The sequence below is a fragment of the Neofelis nebulosa genome, chromosome 18 (genome assembly GCF_028018385.1).
Source record: "Neofelis nebulosa isolate mNeoNeb1 chromosome 18, mNeoNeb1.pri, whole genome shotgun sequence".
NCBI classification, from domain to species: Eukaryota; Metazoa; Chordata; class Mammalia; order Carnivora; family Felidae; genus Neofelis; species Neofelis nebulosa.
In genome coordinates, this window is record NC_080799.1 from 26,992,334 (window position 1) to 27,009,993 (window position 17,660).

The 17,660-nt window shown below is 40.5% G+C and overlaps 1 protein-coding gene across 5 annotated transcripts in view; it reads left to right on the top strand.

Annotated features, from left to right (window-relative positions):
- The window catches only part of USP31 (ubiquitin specific peptidase 31), a 68,939-nt gene that overhangs the window by 1,066 nt on the left and 50,213 nt on the right, over positions 1 to 17,660 (top strand). The window contains exons 1-2 of one of the 5 annotated variants that reach the window (XM_058711821.1): positions 98 to 223; positions 1,526 to 1,659. The exons of 2 other annotated variants lie outside the window; for them this stretch is intronic. The gene's annotated coding sequence lies outside the window, so the exon portion shown is untranslated. Of the gene's footprint in view, positions 1 to 97; positions 224 to 1,525; positions 1,660 to 7,155; positions 7,643 to 17,660 lie in introns of those variants that run through there. 2 more of the 5 variants (XM_058711822.1, XM_058711824.1) reach the window with 2 other exon arrangements.

Here is a 17,660-nt window from a genome sequence, read left to right on the forward strand (position 1 = left end):
AGTTGAGCCTGGGTTCAAATCCAAGTTCCGCCACAATGCTTTACTAGCATTGTGACCTCAGGCAAGTTTCTCGTCCTCTCTGTGCCAGCTTCATCATCCGGTACTTACCTCATAGGTGGTTGTGAGCTGCAAACAAGTTGATATGTTGGGTTGAACCCTGTGAGATTACCCATTTTTGACCGTTTTTGACTTACAGATTGGCACTTCTATTAGGTTCAACCTGGTATGCAAATCGCTTCCATGGTGCATAGTACCATGTATATTTGCTGCGTTTATTCTCTTTATCATTACAGATTTTAGTAAGGTGAGGAGGTAATATCAGATAGTGGTTTGAAGAAATTAAAACTTGGTGATGTGATTGATGTGTTGGCAGGCTACTTTAAATGGGGAGGGGCAGGGTTAGGGTGACGCTCTTGGAAGAGGCGAGGTTTGAACTGAGACTTGAGTAACCAGGGAGAGCCAGCCTTGAGGAGGTCAGGGGGAATTGCCTCCCAGGTATAAAAGTGTGAAATCCTGAGAGCTTGGTGCACTTGAGGAACAGTGTAGCTCTGGGATCAGCAAACTCTTTCTGTAAAGGGCCATATAGTAAATGGTCAGGATGCAAAATGGAAGCTCTTATGTAGGTACTAAAAAACAAGAAAAAACAAACTTCCACAAAATGTTCATTGACTAAAATAAAAATATGGTGAGTGAATACTGTATTTTGCAATATAGGTCTACTAATGGGAGGAGTGTTTACCTTAATTGGAGTTCAAAATTAGCTCTCCCTATCATCAGATTGATTACAAATATTTAGCTCTGCAAACTGTTCTTAGCTCTCTGGCCGTACAGAAACAAGCAGTGGACTAGATATGGCCCTTGGGTCCCCGTTTGTTGTCTGCGGGTGGAGCTGGAGGCGTAGTGAGCTCTGATGAGAGCGGAGTGGTAGCTGTGTAGGGCCATTTAGGCTGCACTAAGGAGATGGGCTCTTATTTTGAGCAAAAAAGAGGGGAAGATGATTTGAGATTGCAAGAGGGATACTTAGAGGTGGGACATGGGTATGGTATTAAATCGAATAAAATCACACAGTGAGAAAGTTAATTCCTTTTCCATTCTGTCTGTCCTGATTATGCCCAAGAGAAGGTCTCAGCTTGGTGGTAGCCTGACTTTAACACCTCATGCTCACTCCCCCACCTTTTTGTTTTGTTTTGTTTTGTTTTGTTTTTTAAACAGAACAAGCTAAGTTTAGAGGCCTTGGCAGGCAGCAGTAGCTAGGATTTAATAAGGGTATGTTTTCATTGTGTTTGTTTTTACATTTGTCTTCTATCTGTGACAAATGGTACTGGTTTTTCATTGGTGCTGTGAAAGTGCCTTTCTAAAATTTATTTAAGTAAAAATAAATGATTTGATTAAAATATAAAATGATCTGAGGATTCAGCACTTGATTGAGGACCTGCTTTGTTGAGGAACAATACTGTCAGAGTGCACCCCTCCCCTTTTAATACATGTTATTTATATTTATTTATGTTCTGTTTTTCTTAAAAAGAAAAAATGACTGCTGTTTGATCTTGGAAATTTGAATGGAAATACTTGACTGGGATAGGGACTGGAAAAAAATGAGATCAGTGTCAGAGATCTCAAAATAAGAAAGTAGGAGAGAATGGCAACCAACCCGCTACTGTAAGTCTTTTTTCTTCTTCTCTTTTTTCCTCTTTGCTTATAGTTGCCTGTCAGTAGCCACAGCAAATTGCAAACTTTTCAAGGTCAGAACCCAGTGTTTTAAGTTTGGTTTTCTACTCTTTCCAAAATATAAAAATCAATTCCTCCAGCATTTTTGTATGTGAACATTTCCATTGCTTTTTAAAAGGTTGTCTTTTTTTTAATCCATTAAAAAGCTGTGAACAGAAATGGGTCAATAATTCTAGAAATGCGGAGGCTGATTTTTAAGCATGCTTTGGCAAAGTTGAACAGATTCTTAGAGGCCCTATTTTTAAAAAATATAATCTTCTGAACCCTTAGTAGATTTCACGTTGCATTCATTCATTCACTTCCCATTTATTAAGGGTTTACTCAATCAGTTAGGAATGCATTCAGCACAAGAAAGAGGAAGCCCCAATGATGATGCCTTAAGCAATAAAGATGTTGAAATAGCTCACACAGTAAGTCTGGAGGTAGGTGTTCTAATGTACAATGGCTTGAAGAGCTCAACAGGGTCTCAGACTATTTCTGTGTTTCCGCTCTGTTGTCCTTGGCTATTTTGTCCCTTTGGCTTTTTATCCTTAATGTTTGTCAAGGTAGGAAGGCACTGGGAAAGTAAGTTTTTCCAGAAGCGCCCCCTCAGCAGGCTTTTGCTGACATCTCATTGACTTACAGCCATGTCAGTTGGCCACCTCTGGCTGCCATGGAGGCTGGAAGGTGGCTATTTGGGTTTTCTTGGCTTAATAGAGAAGTTGAATAGAGGAGGAGTTTGCCTCAGGGGCAGCCCGCCAAAGTGTGAGGCACTTTTATTTCGGAAACACACTGTACTTGCCTGTGAAGAACTAAGTCCAGTGAGACTTGGTACATTCCCCAAAACATCACTTCTTATACTTTACTGTGCACGTAATCGTGGACGTCTCGTCACAAAGCTGATTTAGATTTGGTGGAGATGGGGTGGGGCCTGAAGTTCTGAGATTTCTATCAAGCTCCCAGGTGATGCTGATGGTCCACGGAACACTCTTGCTCTGGAGAACAAGTCAAGCATCACAGAGAAGTGGTCTGCAGGATGAAGAGAAATTAGCCAGGCAGAGAAGAGGGGGTGGCGTGAAAGGGCATGCGGTTTTGGAGGAACAGACATTTGGTGGCTGGTTACACCATGAAGAGCAGTGGGGGTGCTGAAAGTCTGGGAGAAGTATGTTATGTGGATTGTGAATGGCTTTGTAGGCTATGCTGGTTTGGACACTGTTCTCTGGAAGTTGAGAATCCAGGGCTGATTTTTAAGCAGGAGAGTGGTAGAATCAGACTCTTCCTCCTCCTCCTCCTCCCTCTTCCTCCTCCTCCCCTTTTTCCTTCTCCTCCTCCTCCTCCTCTTTTTGCCCCTGAATTAGGTAAGCCTAGTGACACTGTGGAGGATTACTTTTTCCCCCCAAAATGTTTTATTACAGCCAAATTTGATGGGTATTATTTTAAGCATAAAGAAAGTTGAGTTGAACACCAAGAAGGTGAGTGCGAGGTATACGTGTTACCACGGCCCTTTGCCTGTATGTGGCAGACATTGGTGTTCCATGCAGATACTCTTTCCCTGAGCTCACATTCAGCCTCAGAATCCTGCCCAGTTCTGGGCTCCAGGCAGTCACTACCAGTTGATTGGAGTTGGCAGAGAAGATGAAACCAATTTGCCATCTTGAGAGTTTGCCTTGAGGTCTCGAAAAGCACTTAGTATGTCTTTGAGTATGCTTTTATCGTCTTAAAACTTCCTTAAGTTACTAATGATTTTCTTTGTAAGTTTTCCAATTAGAGTTCTTTCTTGATTCCTAACCACTTTGATTTATTTGAGGTTTAGGAGCTTGCCAGGTAGACAGATTCTTGGTTTTGGATGAGTTACTAGATGGTTGTTAAGGTTGGCCTTTCATTTTCCAAAATGAAATGGATTGACTGGCTCAACCTTGGTATGCTTTAAGAAACTTCTCTGGCTGCCACGTATATCCTTTTCTCCTTTTAAGCAGGTGTTTTTCTCCTCCTCGTAGAGCAGGGTTCTCAACAAGGGCTCTTTTGCCTTCCCAACCCTTCCATTCCTGGGGACATTTGGCCTTGTCTGGAGACATACTTGGTTGATGCAACTGGGGTGGGGGTGCTGCTGGCTCTGCTCCCCTCAGTAAGGGGTTGGTTATCCAGCCCAAAATGCGAGTTAGGCTGAGATTGAAAAACACTCTGTTGGAGGAATGTTTTGTGCCTTCTTAGGGTGTTTTTCTTACTATCCCAGCCTTTAGAATGCTTGCCGTGTTACGTTTTCTCCTCTGTGTGTGTGTGTTTGCAGCAGCACTAGAGTAAAATTTGACTTCACTGGAAGGATCCTTGGACCATTATCTCGGTAAAACAAGGAGAGAAAATAAATCATTCTGAAACCTGGATGCTCAAAATGCTGTCTTAAGAGGAAATGAGCTTATTGTCTAACTAGTAGGATGCTAGAGTCTGTGCTTCCAGTTTCTCCTACGTGCTGATTTCTAGTACTCAGTGCCCTTGCGCAGCAAGTAAAGAGATGGGTGGTCATCTTTCAAGTAACAAAGATACGTTTTATAGCAGCAGTTTTCAAACTGTGCTGCCAAAAAACAACTAGAACAGAGTTCTCTACTGATAATAGAACTGTGGGGATTCCTTCTAAATTTGCCGTAAAACAAAAGATAATTGATGAATAGAAATTTCTATTCCATATTTTTTTTCCTTGAACTGCGGTGCCTGGTGGTGCCTATTTATGAGTGAGAGTTCTCAGGTTACAAAGGGAATAAATGTATAAATGAGTAGTAGCAGATAAGCTAGCAATTGGGGTTATACTGGCTCAGTTTCACACCTTGCTTCTTCATAGACTCATGTTGGAGGCTCTGATTTTATGCTGCCGACCTATGATCTAAGTTTTCCTGGTTTGTGTGAAAATGTTTAGTATATTGGTATTTCACAGTGGCTCCCAAGGAGTATTCGGATTTGAGGGTGCCCCTTAAATTCATTTAAAAAGTAAGAAAAAAAATTGTGTAGGTCACATTTAGATTTGTGGCCAAGTATAAAGTATGTGTCTTCCTGATCAGTTCCCTTCTCTGTCCAGTGCTGTCACTTTTGTTGTGGCGAAGCTCCACATCTCTGAAGGAGAAGGGAGGTGACTGAATCGTCAAATTTTAGACTTAGGGGGAGATGTGAATGGCCTCAGCCTTTCTGGATGAAGGGAATGCGGTTCCCCTGCTGGCTAGAGACCCAGAGAACAGAACCAGAGCTGTGCCTTCAGTCTTCATCACCTCTGCGTTGCTGATGCACACACCGAAGTACACCCGTGCTTCTGTTACCTTGTTTTTACAACCACTGAAATACAGTTCTCAACATAAAACATAAAGAGGTAGGGTGGGGTGTGCTGAGATGTATAATGTTCTCCCTCCACTAAGACTCTGGTGCTCAATCTTAGTGAAAATAAGGTAGCTGCAGCTAACGCTGTATACATGCCATTGCTTCTCAGACTTAGGCACTTTGGGAAGTCGGCCTTAAAAATAATCCTTTCAGACCACTTAATTGTGTATATAAACATGTCTACATCTTTTACATTGGTGGGCTCATGCTCCACATATAGTTCTGTAACTTGCTTTCCCCTATTCCCCTACCCATGGGTAGCATGGCTTTCCTTGTTTTTTGTTGATACATCCAAGCCCATCTCATTCTTTTTGGCAGTGGTATAGAAGCCCAATGGTGGGTGTTTAGGTAGTATAAAGTTTTTAATCATTATAGCCAATCCTTCAGTATACACCAAGTCTCATTTTCTAGAGACTGAGTCTTAGAAGTGGCACTGCTTAGTCAAAGGGAATTTAAATGTTGCATTTAAAATGTTGCTGCACGTTGCTGGATTGCCCAGCAAAGAGTAGCAGAGGACAAGATTCTCTGACCCATCCATGGTGCATGCTAGGGCCTACCCCCGCTGACATGTGCTTCCTCTTATTAGTGACTGCCCTTGTTTGCCATTTTTTAAAATTATTTTCTTTTACAGGGTCAGTTTTTTTTTTTTGGGGGGGGGGGCAGGACTATCCTGGCATTGTAGGATGTTTAGCAGTGTTCCAGTCCCCTACCCCAGTCATGACAATCAAAAATGTCTCCAGACATTGCCAAATGTCCCCTGGGGGGCAAAATTGCCCCAGTTGAGAACCCCTGATTTGGAGAGAAGGGGAAATAAATACAAATGAATGAGATGAGAAGGGCAAATTGTGGGTGGCCTTGAAAGTCTGTCACAACAGTTTAGCCTTGAGGCTGCAATCAGTAGTGTTTCAATATAGGCTTCTTGAGCTGTGCAGACACTAATTTGATGAAAAGGATGCTTTAGAAAAATGGGTCTGATGGTGAGCAGAAATGAATCCAATGGAGGAGAAAGTAATTGCAGGAAAAGGACAATCATAAGTATGAACCGAGGAAAGGGTGAATCCAAGGGACATTTTGGAAGACATTATGACATTATTAGGGAGAGTCCAAGGGATGGAGTTGTAAACACCAAGGTTTCAGAACTGAGGTATGGAGAAAATCATGGGAATCATTTGATGGGAATGGAATAGTTGGAAAGGGGAAGTGGTTTGTGGAGCACAAGGGGCAGAAAAGATCATGCATTTAAATTGAACATGGGGTCAGTGATCATGGGATATTTAAGAAAGGGAGTTTTGATAGGAACTGTGGTGCAATTTGGGACTAGGTGTGTAGACTTGGATTCAGCTGCGTATTGTGTGAGCTGTCTCACATAATTGTATTTTTATCACTGGACAAGTTTAAGCAGAGTGTTGGGGGTGGTTTCTGAAGGAGCCACATACGCTGTAGTGGATTGGAGTGGATTCAGCTTATTTATTTCCTTCTCTTTGCCTTTTGTTCCTTTCCTCTGACTTTAGAGCATGTATACAAAATCTGTGTTTGAAGCAGAGTTGACAGTGTTTGGCAGCTTTATGGGTGTGTGAAGAGTGAATAAGAAGGAGGAACTGAACATAACTCAGAGGTACTGAAGCAGGGTGTGGTGGGATGGCACTGTTCAAGACCAGAAGCACAGAATGCAGAACAGTTCTGCAGGTGGACGGGTAAATTCAGTTTTGGACAGGTCATACAGTATATAACATAAGAGTCCTAGGAAGACTTTTGTTTTAGTTAAATTTGTCGAATGTCTGTCATATATCAGGTACTGTGCAAAATGAATCGTTTGAGTTTTTGGTGACTCATGTAGAAAGGAGCTGCTCTTGGAATTATCTCTTTAAGTCAAGATACAGATGTAATAACACAGGTGCTTGTCCTGACTTACAGAGGCTTATTCTGAACTAATTGTTTTATGTCGTCCTTTGTGTGGCCTAAAGTTTTTAGTTTGACTCTGCTTTTGTTTTGTTATTAGAGTGTGGTTTGATGGATTTTTCCTGTCCCCCTCTATACACTTGTCACAATGAGGGGCTACTAAATAGGGCAGTGTTCACTGTTTGTGTAGTTCCCCACAGCTGTTTCCTATAGTAAAGACTCTGGAAAACAATGACCTCATGGTTTCCACAAAAAACCTTTTATATATAATAGTGGAAAAGAAATCATTGAAAGCTGGGTAATTTAAAGTTCTGTCCTCTGTAGCTTTTTCCCTCAAAAATACTCTTGTTTGCTCTGCTAATTAATCGTTCACTGGCTGTTCCTCAAATGACCTTTTATGTTTAACAAACAACATTTTTGCAGTGGAGCACATCGAGATATCTTGTCTTTCATCTGACTGTGATCTTTCTTCATTTAGAAATCATTGTTTTATGCCATGGACTGTGGCAGTTCCTAGAGGAATTGGCCAGTCACTGAACATCTGTTGCTTCTTCCCTCCGGTTGTTGAGCTTGGATGGTAGCAAACAATGTGACCACAAACAAACAGTTCAGGCATTAGAAGATTTCATGGGACTGGTTGGGAAATGCCTTTGTTGCTTCCACTGCAAGAACTTCTGTAAGTGCATCACCAGCTCAGGAAATTCTTTGACTTGAATTCTTGGTTGGTTGGTTCTTTCTTTCTTTCTTTCTTTCTTTCTTTCTTTCTTTCCTCCTAAGTTTATGTTCATTCATTCATTCATTCATTTATAGTAATCTCTACTCCCAACTTGAACTTGTGACCCTGAGATCAAGAGCCACATGCTCTTCTGACTGAGCCAGTCAGGTGCTCCTTGGTATTCTAATATTTAAAAAAAAATTTTTTAGGGGCGCCTGGGTGGCTCAGTCGGTTAAACGGCCGACTTCGGCTCAGGTCACGATCTCACGGTCCGTGGGTTCGAGCCCCGCGTCGGGCTCTGTGCTGAAAGCTCAGAGCCTGGAGCCTGTTTCAGATTCTGTGTCTCCCTCTCTCTCTGCCCCTCCCCTGCTCATGCTCTGTCTCTCTCTGTCTCAAAAATAAATAGATGTTAAAAAAAAAAATTTTTTTTTTTTAACATCTACTTATTTTTGAGAGACAGAGACAGAGCATGAGCAGGGGAGGGGCAGAGAGAGAGGGAGACACAGAATTCAAAGCAGGCTCCAGGCTCTGAGCTGTCAGCACAGAGCCCCATGTGGGGCATGAACCCACGCACTGCGAGATCATGACCTGAGCTGAAGTCGGACGCTTAACCGACTGAGCCACCCAGGTGCCCCAGATATTCTAATATTTAAAAGCAAGACAGAGTCATCTGATTGATTCGAGAAACAGTAATAATCATAATGAAAATACCATTTATTTGTGTGGGGCCATATCACTTACAAAGCCATTTCTTGAACAATACCAGTTTGAACTGTGCAAGTCCACCTATATGTTGAATTAAAAATACACACACACACACACGTGAAAAAATTTTGGGGATTTGTGGCAATTAAAGTTGCAGATGAACTATGTGGCCTAGAAATATAGGGAAACTTAAGTAGAAGTTAGGTATGTCATGAATGCATAAAATATATGTAGATGCTAGTCTGTGTTATCATTTACTGTCATAAAATATACACAAACCTATTATAAAAAGTTAAAATATATCAAAACTTAAGCACATAGAGTGTACGTGGCACCATTTATAGTCAAATGTAAACAAGTACAGACATGTAGTATTAAATCGTAGCTGTATGGAATTAACTGTAGTACATACTGTACTACCGGTAATATTTTCATGGCCACCTCCTGTTGGCTGTTGCGCTGAGCTCAAGTGTTGCCAGCACCCACTTAAAATGCCAAGTGACGCTAATCATCTCTGTGTGAGCATTTAGTCTATTCAGTAAGTTGTATATCACAATTAAAAGTGATCACTTGGCAGTTCTCAGTAGTTAAGTTTTGGGGGAGTCCACAGTTATACACAGATTTTTGATTGCATGGAGGTGAGTGCCCACATTGTTCAAGGGTCAACTGTACATTCATATAAATTTTTTCATTAAATCTTCACTACAGACCTGTGAAGAGGCATTGGTATTCCATTTTTGAAATTAGGATACTGGGATTCAGTGCTAGTAAGTAGCAGAGCCTTGCTTGGTTTTTACAAGGATTAAATGAAAAGGTACAACTAAGAGTTTAGTGTAGAAACTTGCACATAGTAACTATTCAGTAAACGGCAGATGGTGATAATGAAGGTAGTCATTCTAACTCTGGCCTCAAGTACCCTTCCCCATTTCTAAACTCTGTCTCTTCCAATGGCCAGTTTTTATCGCTGCCGGATTAATCTTAAAGTTTATCCGAGATTATATTATTTCTCTTCTCAAAAATTGCTTTTACTTTTTCTTTTATATACAAAATATGGCATACATTTCTTAGCTTGGCATTTAAGCTTTTCCAGAAAAATGAAATAAAAGGCATACATAAAGCTAGCCCTGTTAAAAAAAAAAATGGACTCAATAGACATAAAACTGTTAATTTGCTCTAAGTATTTCTGAATGCCAGCTCTCAATTTTTGTACTTATCTTTTGTACTTACCAGTCCATGACTGGTGACAAAAAGTTCACAGACAGGCATCTCTCTGTGGATCACATTTTGAAGAGCGCTGCTATAGAGCTTCCCAAAGTCTGATTTTGCCTGTTGTATTCCGGTAGTTTCAGTTAAAATGTTCTGTTCCCATACTTCCTGTAAAATGGTAGATTTAGAGACTTAATGAGACTCAGGTTTGAGGTTTCTCTCTCTCTCTCTCTCTTTTTTTTTTTTTTTTTTTGGTAGTGTTGTTAACTTCTATCAGGAAGCCTATAATGCTATAATGTCTGGTTGGGTCTCTTATTATGTTAGTAGACATTGATGATTATTCCTTGATCCATTAGTTCATTAAGGGTTGAAAAATGGTGATGTTATAATTTTAACATTCTTATTAGCTAGAACACTTCTGTAGCGACTCCTGCCCTCATCATTTACTTTGTTACCCCAACATAAATTTGGAGAAGAAAGGCAAGATAAATGGTTTAGGTTTTTTTCCCCTTTAATTTTGGTTTTCTTTTTTTTTTTTAATTTTTTTTTAACGTTTATTTATTTTTGAGACAGAGAGAGACAGAGCATGAATGGGGGAGGGTCAGAGAGAGAGGGAGACACAGAATCTGAAACAGGCTCCAGGCTCTGAGCCATCAGCACAGAGCCTGACACGGGGCTCGAACTCACAAACTGCAAGATCATGACCTGAGCTGAAGTCGGACGCTTAACCGACTGCACCACCCAGGCGCCCCTAATTTTGGTTTTCAAAATAATTTCTTGATTTCCAAATGTGGTTAGTGAGTTTTTTGTTAAAACCATGTGAGCTCATGGATTTAACTGTATATCTGATGTACTTCAGTTACAGTTGTTAGCCTAATTGATGCCCAAATTGTGCCATTTGTGTACAGTAGAAGTGGCTCCTGAATCCTTCTGACATGATATTAGTAGTCTGTGATGTCAAACTAGAATCCAGGGAAGATATTCCGGCTCATCTTAACACATTTCCTGCCCCAGATCTGGGATCAGTCATTTCTTTAAGGATCCCTGGTTGCCCTTTTTGGCAAATGGTAGAGAGCCACAGTCTGGGCCCTAGGAGTGCATGTGGTTTCTTTGTCTTCTAAGTAGAGAGAGCTAAAAAATATGTAACTTCTTTTAAAGACATAAAAAATCATAAATTCTTACTGATAATTCCCTTTAAGGGTTTCAGGGTTTTTCTTTAACTCCTTGATCTTGCATCTGTATCTCCTTTCTCCCAAGCTGAAAACCCTGTTCCCAGCAGTGTAATTTTTCATTGGCATTATCCTACAGTCCTCATAAGTCTCAGGATAATAATCCCAATACTACCACCAGTAGTATGTGTGCTTGAAAAATATTTAAGATTTATTTTTGGTATTTTTTTGTTTTGTCTGTAGGACATGGCCTACTGGGTCTGTATAATCAAATTATTAATATTTTTTTTTTTTTAATTTTTTTTTTTTTTTCAACGTTTTTTTTTATTTATTTTTGGGACAGAGAGAGACAGAGCATGAACGGGGAGGGGCAAAGAGAGAGGGAGGCACAGAATCGGAAACAGGCTCCAGGCTCCGAGCCATCAGCCCAGAGCCTGACGCGGGGCTCGAACTCACGGACCGCGAGATCGTGACCTGGCTGAAGTCGGACGCTTAACCGACTACGCCACCCAGGCGCCCCAAATTATTAATATTTTTAAGTTTATTTATTTTGAGAGAGACAAAGCATTAATGGGGAGGAGCAGAGAGAGAGAAAGGGAGAGAGAATCCCAAGCAGGCTCTGCACTGTCAGCCTGGAGCCTCGAACCCACGAACCATGAGATGGTGACCTGAGCTGAGATCATGACCTGAGGTGAAATCAAGAGTTGGATGCTTAACAGATTGAGCCACCCAGGCGCCCCTCAAATTCCTATATTTTAAGGTCACTTGGAATAGTTCTCAGTGTGGCTTTGTCACCAACTAGGTACTTAAAGTCATTTATTTCTTTTTGATTTTGAAGGATTACTTTTGAAAATTTAATTTTGTTGCATAATTATGTAAAAAATAAAATACATGGCCTGAAGTCAAATGTACAACATGAGATCTATTCAGAGAAGTCTGGTTTCTGTCTTTGATCTCTGTACCCTATTCTCTTTCTCCCTAAATTGTATGAATTATTCTTTTATTGTTTTTTTTTTTTTTTTTTTAAAGGTGAGAACACCCATGTTTTTTTTTTTTTTTTTTAATTTTTTCTTTTCAACGTTTTTAATTTATTTTTGGGACAGAGAGAGACAGAGCATGAACAGGGGAGGGGCAGAGAGAGAGGGAGACACAGAATCGGAAACAGGCTCCAGGCTCCGAGCCATCAGCCCAGAGCCTGACGCGGGGCTCGAACTCACGGACCGCGAGATCGTGACCTGGCTGAAGTCGGACGCTTAACCGACTGCGCCACCCAGGCGCCCCTTTTATTGTTTTAATATAAGCAAATTAATTTTCTTGCTTTGTGTGTATGTATATGTGTGTGTTGTGTGTATATTCATATTTTCTCTTATTTAGATAAATGGTAGCACATTATATAGAATTTTTTTCCTATAGCCTTTCCTGTAGGTAACATGAGTGCTTACCACATGCCCTGCACAGTTGATTATTTTATTTATTCCTTATAATAGTGTAAAGTAGGTACATAAATTATTATTTCTGTCTTCCAGATGAAGAAACAGAGGCATCTCTACAGACTTTTAATTTTGTGGTTCTCTAAATTTCCCATAGTAACCGGTCCTGTCTTTTGTATGCATCTTTATGAGTGAGTGAACGGGCAGGAAATTAACTTCTGTATCTGCTTTACTTTGAGCAATGAGGGAGGCAGGGAAAGGCTTGTGTTTAAACTGTGATAGAGGAGATTCAGCCTTTTCTTTGAGGTCCAGAGCTCTCTATAGCTGGAGAAGAATAACAGAACTGCTACTGACAAGAGGTGCTCCTAGTAATTCTAAAGATACATGAATTTGGAACATTCTTTAATCTTACCCAAAATAAGGGTCCCTTTGTAAGAGTGTAGTGACAACTTGGTAAATCTCCCTCGTTTTAGAGTCTAAAGAGAAGACAAACTCCTTTAAAAGCAGTAGCTCCTGGGAAATACCTACTAGTCAATATCAGGATTTTAATAGTGACAGGAAGGAAAGAAGAGAGTAGTTACGTTTCCCTACAGGCGGGGTGAGAGAAAGGAGCATTGGCATCTTTTTATCATCTATCCAGCGGGAGGAAGGGTTGGTTAGGTTGGAGACCTGTTGATTATTACCCTTTGAGGCTCTGTTGTGATGCCAGGCAGCTGGTTAGGCTGTTGTAACTGCCCGCACCCACTTCCTGGTGATACCCAATTCTGGTTCAGGCTTCAGGCTGTCAGTATCAGAGGATAGTGCCAGGAGGAGGGTGAGGGCAGCTAAGGGGCAGGTCTGCCCCTTCCCTTTTGAAAATCTGAACGAATGAGTTTTGAATACAGTGAGAATCCTGGAGCAACTGAGATCTTGGGCTGGTCACTGAGCCTCAGTTTCCTTACTTAACTTTTCATTGCTGTATGATACCAGCTTCACAGATCAAGGTGTTTGATAGCCATTGGTTCCTTTACACCTGAGTGATGGGAACATTTTAGCAGGAAAAACCAACCAGCTGGCTCACACATTCACTAGCCCAGCCTGTAAGAGCAAGCCTGGGACATAGGCTTTTGGTTGTCATGAATAACGCTGCTGTGAACATTCATGCACAAATTTTTGTGTGGACATATGTTTTCATTTCTCTTGGGTATATGCCTGGGAGTGGGATTGCTGGGTCATATTATGACTCCACGTTTAACTTTTTGAGCGGTTGTCCAACTATTTTCCACAGTGGCTGCGCCATTTTACATTCATACCAGCAATGCATGAGTATTTCAGTTTCTCCACATCTTTGGCAACACTTGTTACTGTCTGTCTTTTATTAAAACCATCCTAGGGGCTCCTGGCTGGCTCAGTCAGTAGAACCTCCGACTCTTGATCTCAGGGTTGTAAATTCAAGCCCCACATTGGGCATAGAGCCTGTTAAAAAAAACAAAATGAAATAATGCAATCCTAGTGAATGTAAAGTGGTATTTCACTGTGTGGTTTTTTGTTTTTAGTGACATCTTTTCTTTTCTTTTCTTTTCTTTTCTTTTCTTTTCTTTTCTTTTCTTTTCTTTTCTTTTCACTCTACCCCTGACATGGGGCTGAAACTCACAACAACCCTGCACATTAAGAGTCACGTACTCCACCAACTAAGCCAGTCAGGCACCCCTCATTGTGTTTTTGGTTTGCGTTAAATATGTGTCTGGTTTCTTCTTAAGTTCATTATGAGATGAAATCTATTTTGGTAAGAGTGTTACCCAAGTTATTGTAGAAAACTTAGAAAATATGTAAAAGGTTGAAGGTGGAAAATTGAGGGGCACCTAGGTGGCTCAGTTGGTTAAGCATCTGACTCTTTCGGTTCAGGTCATGATCTCACAGTTCATGGGTTCGAGACCTGCATTGGACTCTGTGCTAACGGCTTGAAGCCTGCTTGGGATTCTGTCTCCCTCTCTCTCTGCCCCTCCCCTGCTCACGCTCTCGTTCTCTCTCCCTCTCTCTTTCTCTGTCTCTCAAAAATAATAAATAAATAAACATTAAAAAAAAGAAAATTGAAAATGTATATAAGTTATTTGGTATATTACTCTCTTGCCTTTTTCCCCTTCTGGATGTGTTTTAACATAATTGCTATCAAACTGTATATACACTTTTACATCATGTGATTTTCATTTCATATTGTATTATGATTAATTTTGTCACAAAACTCCAGATCATTGTATGAAGGTATATGTTGACCTATTTTTGGATGTTTCTGATTGTTGTGATGAATAATTTTTACATAAATCTTTTACTTTTTTTTTTACAAGCAGAAAATGGTGATTATTCATAACATGAATTCTTAGAATCAGTAAGAAAACTACAGTTACTTTTGATTATTTCTTTAGCATATACTCTGTGAAATTCCTGGGTCAATGCTTATTTATTTTGAAGATCCTTAAGTTACATTGTTACCTTATTTTATAAGGTTGTGCCATTAGCAGTGTGTAAGAATGTCTGTTGTACCCCACTGTTGCAAAATAGAAATCTTTAAGTTGATAAATAGAAAATAGCATTTTATTGTTTTAATTTTGATGTCTTCAATTACTAGTGAGGTAGGACAGCTTCATCTGTTCTTTAAAGTGGAAGTGTACCCATATGATAGCAACGTTTTTTATTTTTTTATTTTTTATTATTTTTTATTTTTTTAACATTTATTTATTTTTGAGACAGAGAGAGAGCATTAACAGGGGAGGGTCAGAGAAAGAGGGAGACACAGAATCTGAAACAGGCTCCAGGCTCTGAGCTGTCAGCACAGAGCCCGATGCGGGGCTTGAACCCACGGACCGCGAGATCATGACCTGAGCCGAAGTTGGGCGCTTAACCAACTGAGCCACCCAGGCGCCCCTCAACGTTTTGATAACTTAGGGAGTTACCCTGTTTTGATTTCGCAGACTTCCCTTTGTTTTCTGTGTATTCACACGCTCTTCCATTTAGCCTTCCCCTTCTACCGTCAGATGACCAAGGCCTGAACCAACTAGAATTGCTCAGGTCAGACCAGGCTGAGGCTGGGAAGGTTCTAAATTGTACTTCGTTAGGGAAAACCTAGAGGCAGAATGAGTCCCTATGCTGGTTTTTATGCAATCTGATTTTCATGATGAGAGTTGAAAGAACTGGCAGACAGAGGCCAGGATTGATTTGGAGACCATACCTGTCTGCCGCTCAGGAGTCAACCTGGCTTGACTTTCAGGCCTACACAGTATTGGGTGTGGAGAAGTGACATGGCAGGCCCATGACTTGAAAACATCGTCAGCCAGCTAAGATATAATTGGGTTGATGGCATTCGGGTTTATGGCAATATGAACACATAATTTGTAGTGAAACTTGCTGGATCTGTTTTGAATGATACCTCTTGGTTACTACTAGCTGATGTTTCAGTTATCAAAATGCAGTAACAATAATACTTCAAAGCAAGATTATTTGCAGAGTATTTTGGATAACTTTATAAAACTGACTGTTTAGTCAAAAACATTTCAGGGGGCGCCTGGGTGGCACAGTCGGTTAAGTGTCCGACTTTTGATTTCGGCTCAGGTCATGATCTCACGGTTCTTGGTTTTGAGCCCCACATTGGGGTCTGCTGGCGGCACGGAGCCTGCTTGGGAGTCTCTCTCTTTCTCCCTCTCTCTGACCCCCCCCCCCCACTGTCTCTGTCTCTCTGAAAATAAACTTAAAAAACAAAAATTAAAAACCTGAGATCTGTTTATCACCAGATACTAATATATTCAGAATCAAGAGGATGCATGCTTTGTCTCTTTGTGTATAATTACATACATACATACACACGCAGATTATGTAAGAAATATATGCATGTTTAGCTTCGGCATAATTCAAGGCTTGACCTTATGTGTTCCCTACTTCTTGTCTCTCTCACCCTGTTCCACCTCCAAGGGGGTACGGGGCACTTCACTTCCACCCCAAAGAGCAGTGCCACTCAACCAAGAATTTTGGCCCCTGGGCTGGTGAGCAGTGCCACGTGCTGAGTTTATAAGCCAAGCCTATGTTCCTCCTCTGCTTCTGTCCACTTGATCAGGAAGCTGATCCTGGGCTGTCTTTTTCTCTTCCTAGGGCTAAGCTTTTACCTCCTACCTGGCAAGCCAGGGTGGCTTAAAAAGGCCCTTGGTTGGTGTCTGTAGACGTAAACTCTTTTCCTGTCTCTTTCCGCCAATTTTCTTTGATGCTAGCCGCTGTCACTTTTTTCCTCCAGTGATAAGATCCAAAGATTGGTATGGGTTTGAGTTTAGGATTACGCTAGGCAGAAAACTGCTTTGAGGCTCCTTAGGTCTGTCTATTAGAGAAAAAAGAAATTCTCAGCATAGTACAGTCTGATTCACTGGGATTTGGGGCCAAAGCCGTAACTACAAATAAGGTACATATCTGTGTTTTGCCAGCCCCATCTTCTGTGCAGAAGATTTGGGTTCCCTGGCCAAAATACCGGGGTGTGCTCTCGTAAGATCCCCTTAAGTTCCACCTGGTCGACCTGGTCGTTGTTACCAGCAAAATCATTTTAGAAAACATCAGAAATATGGAAACATATAAGGAAGAAAGGGATATAGATCACCTAAAATTTACCATTCTGAGGCAATGACTGTTAATGTCTTGGTGTATATTTTGAAGGATAAAAGACAAAAAGGTCTTTAAAAATGTATCTTAAAAGTTTGAAATCATGTTCATATGTATGTAGTTTTGCATCTTCTTTTCACTTAATTGTATTATATGTTTCTCAATGATTTTAAAACTTTATAAAATTCCATTGTAGAAAAAAATAATTTCTTAGGTATTTTTTACAGTTTTTTTAACGTTTATTCATTTTTGAGAAACAAAGGGCGTGAGTGGGGGAGGGGCAGAGAGAGAGGGAGACCCAGAATCTGAAGTAGGCTCTGGGCTCTGAGCTGTCAGCACAGAGCCTGATATGGGGCTGGAACCCATGAACCATGAGATCATGACCTGAACTGAAGTCAGACACTCAACCAACTGAGCCATCCAGGCACTCCTGTAGTTTCTTAGATATTTAGATGAATTTTCTAGTTTTTCTGTTTTGACTTAAAAAAAATTAAGATATAATTAGTTTTATTAAATAATTCATGAATCAAGCAGGACCCCATCTAGCAAGTAGAGGGGGTTCCAAGATATCTGTTTCGACTTTTAACTGTTGAAGATTATTACACTCCCATATGATGATGGCGTTTTGGGTAAATTGGGACTAGATGTATGCTTTTTTTTTTTTTTTTTTTTTTTTTTTACTGTATTGTTAGCCAAAATTTCCCCCTTCCTCTAAAAAACAAAAACAAAAAACCCACAAACTTTTTAAAAGGCTTTATTTTATTGTGGCTGGCAAGAATCTTAGAAATATGTTGGATAATGACAGACCAAAAAGAAGATACTCCTGAGTTACTTAAATTACTTGATTAGAGACAT